At 42.4% G+C, this 7,976-nt stretch overlaps 1 long non-coding RNA gene across 1 annotated transcript; it reads right to left on the bottom strand.

Annotated features, from left to right (window-relative positions):
* Positions 1 to 3,741: 3,741 nt before the first annotated feature.
* On the bottom strand, positions 3,742 to 7,377 carry LOC138350679 (uncharacterized). The gene is made up of 2 exons (XR_011222210.1): positions 4,390 to 7,377; positions 3,742 to 4,355 (listed from the first exon to the last, which is right to left on the bottom strand). It is a non-coding gene; the product is annotated as an uncharacterized lncRNA (long non-coding RNA).
* Positions 7,378 to 7,976: the final 599 nt, after the last annotated feature.

Consider the following 7,976-nt stretch of genomic DNA (forward strand, 5'->3'; position numbering starts at 1 on the left):
CAAATTTATTAGATGTTTTCCTAAATATAAAGAGCGATAGGCTGGAATTTTCTGGATTATGGCCTAATTAAGGCAAAAATATATATATTTTTACTTGAAGAACAAATATCAGAGCATAGTCAGTGAGTTATAGAATAATAAGAGTGTGGTATTTCATTGTATAACAAGAGATAGTCCATGGAAGCGAAAATAGACGTAGTTTTACACAAAATAACGTCCAAAAACAGCCGTAGAGTCAAACGGCAAATGTTGACGTTCTTTTTAAGAGGACAGGTTGCCTACAGAGGGAAGTGGGGGGGGGGGGGGCGTAACTGCCGCTCACCTGAGTGTGTGTTTATTATGCAAATAAATTCATTTTTTTTACTTAAATATACTGTCATACTTTACTGTATAAATGAACATGAACATAGCAGCACATAATAGATACCTATCTTCACTGTTTTTCGACTGCTACCACCCACACCTTGGATGACCTAATATGGAGTGGCTCTAAGTGGCACTCCGCTTCTGATTTTCTTATCTGATTGCCCTACATAGGTGGCTACTTTACTGTATAAATGAACATGATCATAGTGGTACATAATAGATACCTATCTTCACTGTTTTTTCGACTGCTACCACCCACACCTTGGGTGACCTAATATGGAGTGGCACTATGTGGCACTCCGCTTCTGATTTTCTTATCTGATTGCCTTACATAGGTGGCTCTATCTGTCACCAAATAATCTACTGTGGGTTATGGATGTGTCTGTTTTCCTTGGTATGCCAGTAGTAGTACGTGTTGGATACCTAGATGAGGATGTGGGCTGTGTCATACTCTTGGTACTGGCGGTTTGGGTTTGTGGCAAGTCAGCCTGGGGAAAGATTTTGGTTAAGCGTGCTAAGGAGTTATTTATGAGTTTTTCCATCATCTGTTTAAACAATGTGTGTCCAGCAATGGTAGCTTTGTTTGAGTGGATGTCAGTGTCTGTAGCTGTTGATGGGATGTCTTTTGGGTCAGCCTCATGGGTGGGTTGTGTTACTTGTGTAAAGAATTTAGTTAGAAGTCGGTCTTTTTCTAGTGCTTTTTCGATGCGTGTGACAAAAGTTTCAACAAGATCGTTTTCAATGCGAGTGACAAGAGTTTCAACAAGATCAGGACTCAGTTGTGCATTTTGTGAGAGATGGTTGGACTCTGGGGTTGCGGAATTGTCGGTGACAGGTATATCAAGTACATGCAAGGGTTGTGGTTGAATGTGAGGTAGTGTTTGATGATGGGCTGTGTTAGGTTGTTTCAGTGCACTACTGTATAGCAGGTTGTTGGTAGGGAGAACCTTAGTTTTTGCTGCTGCTGCTATGTATGAAGGACACTGTTTGAATGTAATGTCGTGATCACCACCACAGTTTGAGCAGGTAAGTGTATCTGATGTACAATCTTGCGTGTAATGGGAACCAGAGTATTTCCCACATTTAATATCTTTGGTGCAGCCTTTCCAGGTATGGTTAAAACCTTTACATTTAAAACACAGAGTGGGACGTGGTATATACACCTCTAGTTTATGGAGGAAGCCGTTTAACCAAATCCTCTCAGGGGAAATGTACTCTAGAAAGGTAAGCCGAGCAGTGCCTGTATCTCTCTACACTGATGTCTACCACATGTCGGATTACATATTTTGTTAATCGGTCCCCTATTGGTTTGTAGCACTTGACTTTGTGGCCACAGATGTCAGTAATGTCTGAAAGCTCTAGTTCTTCGCCATGTTTGTGGTCCTCTGCAATCAGTTTTTTTCGTTTATTAGGTCTCATATTGTGCACGTTGATCCCGAATATCTTGGGAATGGCATTATATAAGATACTTTGTGCCCGGCTATTTCTGAACACATTTTCCTCTTCGCCATCAAAGGCAATGATGAAAGTTAGCTAATCAGAAGAACTTGGCCTACCTTGGTTGTGCAGTGGAGGTTGATACTGAGGCCGCGTGGTGCCAGCATGGTCTCTGTTTACCTCTGTAAGTTGGCGGCGTTTTGCCTCCAATCTGTTTGCCTTGCTGTGATGTTTGCTGTCCAGGAAATCTCCATCTAGATCCTCTTCTAAGACCGGGTGACGTTCATGATCTAAATGTGTGGTATGCAACAGTGGTTAAATAGAATTTTACACACCCAGGAAGCAGCCCATAACAGCAGTCTAACTCCCAGGTACCTATTTACTACTAGGAAACAGGGGCATCAGGGTGACAGAAACTCTGCCAATTTTGTTTCTGCCGTCACCGGGGATCGAACACGGACCCTAGGACTGTGGTCCGGTGTGCTGTCCTCTCAGCTATCAGGCCCTCCGGAAAAGAAGTATGTGTAGCATAGGTGGAACTGGTGACCGCGTAAACACCGACTCCGACCTTCCAGTTTGGCCACGACGCTTCCTTAACTTTAATAGCTCGCTATGACTTGTGTCGGCTGGAGACTCTCAGGGTTCTGGCGGTGAAGTACATAAACTACATAAAAAGAAATGAACATATTAACATACAACACTCTAAGCTGCTACAACCCGGTAGCAATCCAATATCCTATCCTGGCTTCACCAACCGTTCATATCAAGTGGCTGCTCAACTCTTGGCTTACCCCTTTCTACTCCCTCACTAAGTGGGGACTGCAATATCGTCACAACACTATTGTACAATCTATTTAAGCCTATTTAATCAGTTGTTAATTTAGCCAATAGTGTTTGATCGTGTGCCCAGCGATCATAATGAATATATGTTTATGTATGATATACATTATTATACATATATTCATTGAGGCAGTAAGCTGAAGTAAGGAGTTTGAGTTCAGATGATAAGCTGGAGAGTGGAGCTGTATATCTTTTCTCGATGGTGGTCAAGAGGCAACTGAGGGGGCGGAGGCCCCAGCAGCGCGGCCTGGGAGGAAGCTCCCGGCGGCGTGTCAAATCATGTTCCCCTTTTGGGGGGAATACCCACTAAAAAAGGTGGGTATTCCCACCTTTTTGGTGGGTATTCCCAACCTACCCTGGCTTTGCGCCCTGGTGAGGCCACTCCAGACCAGGCCGACACCAGAGCGCAACTCCATAGTCTCCTGAGACTGATGGATGCCTACTACTACTACCCACCACAGTCGGGCGACGCAGTGTGGCGTCGGGTGGCAAAATTTAATGCTGGGATATAGTTTATTAATTATGTTCTAGTAGGGAAACATTTTTATTGGCATGACAATGGCGATTGCAGGTTTGTTTGGGAAGAAATTAATGGAACATCGAGGCTGGAGGAGTGTATGCTGAACTCTGTGGGAGAGCAGAACTCCATAGTGAGGAGTGGACCTCAAGCAGTGTAGAGGGGTAGTGAAGAGGAGTTTCACGTGTTTCTGGGGGATCAGTGGTGAAGCATCTCTGGTGTTTGATGAGAACTTCATTGTGTAGCAGTTTGGGAGGACTGTAGAAGAGCCTTGTTGACTGTTATAGAGGACCTAGAGATATACATGGTAGTGAGCATCTAGGAACAGAACAGAGGTTCATGGTTCCCTCCCCCCCCCCCCTCCCCTTCTGGAGGGACAGAATCCCCAATCATCACTACATGAAATTTCACAGTGGGAAAGTGATCAATAATTATGTCAAATCTCACTGAACAGTAACAGTATTAAGTAGACAGTACCCCACAATACATGGTAAACCCAAAGGATGTGAATTTTCAAACAACAGCAAGTTATGCATCGTCAATCACACTGAAAATTAAATCAGGACCGAAATACACCAAAACATATTTTAAGAAATTTATTCAAGGGCTACAATCACTACTAGATGTACAAATACAAATTTTTACCCATAATTATGTACAGTATTTCCTTCTCAATTTCACACAATATGACCCTGAATAATATATCAAGTCATTCAATACAATTATTACAATACAAGTCATTCATATACAATTATTCACAGTCCTTCCACAGTTGTAAAATATTAAGTGGGTTAAGAAAAAACATTCTCCAACAAACTCAGAAATACAAAATGCCATCACAATACCTCAATGTCGAGCTAAGCAAACATAATTAACCCGAACTAACATTATCCGGCAAAACTGCAGCCAAGTAGTCAGTACAAGGACTTAATAGAAAACATTTAACCAATAACACTACACTAGAACACTACACCTACACCATGAATACAATCAAGTCAACAACAACTCGGAATGAAGTTATAACTAGTGTTAACCCAGCCGCATATTACCCAACACGTACCATATAATACCTCAACATAATATTGGAAAGACCAAAACAAGAGGAGCAAGTAACTAAACATCCAACACGAAGACATCTCACACCTGCACCCAGACAAGCACCTGGTTGTCCTGGGTACTGGGTCGGCCCAAGCACCTGGTTGTCCTGGGTACTGTGTTGACCCAAGCACCTGGTTGTCCTGGGTACTGGGTCGGCCCAAGCACCTGGTTGTTCTGGGTCGGCCCAAACACCTGGTTGTCCTGGGTACTGGGTCGGCCCAAACACCTGGTTGTCCTGGGTACTGTGTCGACCCAAGCACCTGGTTGTCCTGGGTACTGTGTCGACCCAAGCACCTGGTTGCCCTGGTTACAGGGACGCCCCAACACCTGGTTGTTCTGGTTACTGGGACGACCCAAGCACGTGGTTACCTCGGGTACTGGGTTGACCCAAGCACCTGGTTGCCCTTGGAACTGGGTCGCCCAAAGCAACTGGGTTCTGGGTCGACCCAAGCTCCTGGTGTCCCCGGGTACTGAGTCGACCTAAGAATTGGTTGACCAGGGTACTGGGTCTCCCAAAGCACCTGGTTACCCTGCATAGGTATTGGGTCTGCCCAAACACATGGTTGCCTAGGATACTGGGTCGACCACAGCCCCTGGTTGTCCTGGATACCGGGTCAACCCAAGCACCTAGTTGTCCTTGGAATTGGGTTGAGCCAAGCACCTGGTTGCCCTGGATACTGGGTCGACTCCAGCTGTGGGGGAAAACCTGACTCCAATAACTAATAATTAAATATATACTTCGATAGCTATGAAGGACCACCACCTTTTGAGAAAAAGTGGAAAACAAAATAAAACAATAGAAAAACTGATCCCAAGAACTAGTGTCCTATGGATCTTAGTGAAACTGTATTTCTTATATAAATGGAGTCAAATTAACTTACACAAAATTGGGGGGTTACATGCTAAAAGATTAATACATCCCTAGCATTATTCTGGTGCTGGTTCTTCACCAGAGTAAATAAAATATGAAAGTAAATAAGGTTGATTATATAATATTAATTGGAGGTAAATGCTCTACAATATACTACTGAAATGTTGAACAGCATCAATAAATCAATGGGTTAGTGTAATTGATCTCTTTGAGAGATCACTACTGTAACTACAGAGTTATTGCTACAGATAAAAAGGGACAGCTTAGCTGTAAATCTAGTGAGGTGTAATCAGTTGCTACGCTCCACCGACGACGTGTTGCATAGGGCAAATTGTTGCACGGAACGGTGGGAAGCCTAGCACCTCGGTTGGCGTCGCCTTGGTACTGAAAGGCAATTACATTGTAGAAATCTTCTACATAATAAGTAACTACAAATACATCCTAAATCATGAGGATAACTGTAGGAAATTTCAGCCAATATCTGTGCAATTTATATTCAAGCACTGTAAAAAAAATTCTAGAGAGATATAATGAAAATAATCATCTATTTAGATGGTAAATTTACTTAAGACACGTACGGGATTTATTTGTTTGCTCTACGGCCTAACGACAACTAGCCTAAATGTTAATTGTGGCCACATAATAACAAAAAGGTGAACCTAGCTGCCGAGCCGCATGTCCGTTGATGTGAAGACTTGAGCAATTCTTCGTCCTCCAGCTGCTGCTTGAAAGGCATTGACTTTGGAATTGCTCATATACTAGTCTGGGACACGGCTACTGTGCCAGATAACGTGGCACCGCTCTACTGGTCGTGGGAGCGAAATAAATGGGATCAAAACGTAGCTCTGCTACACGCTGACAAGGGCGTCTGTGTCGTGTTCTCTTCTTCTCTCGTGTCTAGTGTCGCTCTCCCGTCTTCCTCCTCTTCCTTATTGCGCATGCGCGGCTCTCGATAGACATCTCGAGCGTAAATGGATATGTATATATCGCAATTGACTAAGGAAGGAAGAGGTAATGACGAGTATTAATATCACACTAAATTCTTACGTGAAAAAAAAGAATTTCTCCTAACATAAAATGGCTTATTAAAGTTGTGCAGCCAATCGAGAAAATTAAAGTAAAATCATTTACATCAAAGTAATTTTCTCTAGAATGTTTAATATCAACTAAATAAGGGAGTTCCAGTAAGTAGTAGTAAACTACGAAATTAAACTTATTAGTAAGTAACTATTTTTAGTAAAGGAAATGATAAACTGGACTCTTGTTATAAATCCAACTAAATGTGGAGAGAATTCATGTTACTGCCTGTCGTTCCTCACGTCGTCACTCTGACTAGGAAGAATCTGGCAATATGTGTAAATAAATCATGATAATGATTAAATCTACAAGTTAGTAATTTTAGTAACTACTTGTGGTTAATACAAAGGTTGCATAAAATACAAAGATGTATAAAACTGTTGGTTATTTCCAACACCAGCACCTGGTTGATATTATCCCAAAGATTATAAAAATGTTTGTTTATCTGAATTTAGTATTATTTTGTGCATCTTCATTTTTATTATTATTTTATTACATAATATTATTATTAGCACTGTGTTAGTAGATATATTTGTATTAATGTTCAGTTTCTCATTATTTCCGTAAGTTATACCTACAAGGGAGCCGGTCGGCCGAGCGGACAGCACGCTGGACTTGTGATCCTGTTGTCCTGGGTTCGAATCCAGGCGCCGGCGAGAAACAATGGGCAGAGTTTCTTTCATCCTATGCCCCTGTTACCTAGCAGTAAAATAGGTACCTGGGTGTTAGTCATCTGTCACGGGCTGCTTCCTGGGGGTGGAGGCCTGGTCGAGGACCGGGCCGCGATGACACTCAAGCCCCGAAATCATCTCAAGATAACCTCAAGAAGGCCTGAATAGATTGTGACGACCCATTGCCATAAAATTATTTGTGTTGGAAGCTTGGGCGCAGGTGGTTGTGTTGTGATGTTGTGGCATTGCTTTAAACATCTGTAATTGTGCACTCTTGACCTGATCCGTGTTCGTGTTATTGAAATACTTAAGTACTGATTCAACATCCCAACGAGCTTTGCATAGTTAGAATATCTTATTCCGATCACATTATCCAAAATCTAATTGAAGTTCAGTGGCGCTAAGAACCATTCCTTCATTAATATATGAAGGAAACTTTGCGAAGTTTTATTTATATTTAATCTTCCTGATACTGATTGCGAGTAGCCATATATATATATATATATATATATATATATATATATATATATATATATATATATATATATATATATATATATATATATATATGCGAACAAGCCTGAATGGTCCCCAGGACTATATGCGAATGAAAACTCACACCCCAGAAGTGACTCGAACCCATACTCCCAGAAGCAACGCAACTGGTAACTACAGGGCGCCTTAATCCACTTAACCATCACGGCCGTCAAAAGGAAGTGATAGCCGAGGCTATTTGAGCCACTTCCCCGACGGCAACTCGGATGGTAATCTTGGGCATAGCATTTCACCAAATCACCTCATTCTTTGGGGCACACGTGAGGAACACAAATGCGAACAAGCCTGAATGGTCCCCAGGACTATATGCGAATGAAAACTCACACCCCAGAAGTGACTCGAACCCATACTCCCAGAAGCAAAGAATGAGGTGATTTGGTGAAATGCTATGCCCAAGATTACCATCTGAGTTGCCGTCGGGGAAGTGGCTCAAATAGCCTCGGCTATCACTTCCTTTGACGGCCGTGATGGTCAAGCGGATTAAGGCGCCCTGTAGTTACCTGTTGCGTTGCTTCTGGGAGTATGGGTTCGAGTCACTTCTGGG

Source organism: Procambarus clarkii, chromosome 46 (assembly GCF_040958095.1).
Source record: "Procambarus clarkii isolate CNS0578487 chromosome 46, FALCON_Pclarkii_2.0, whole genome shotgun sequence".
In the NCBI taxonomy this organism is placed as follows: Eukaryota; Metazoa; Arthropoda; class Malacostraca; order Decapoda; family Cambaridae; genus Procambarus; species Procambarus clarkii.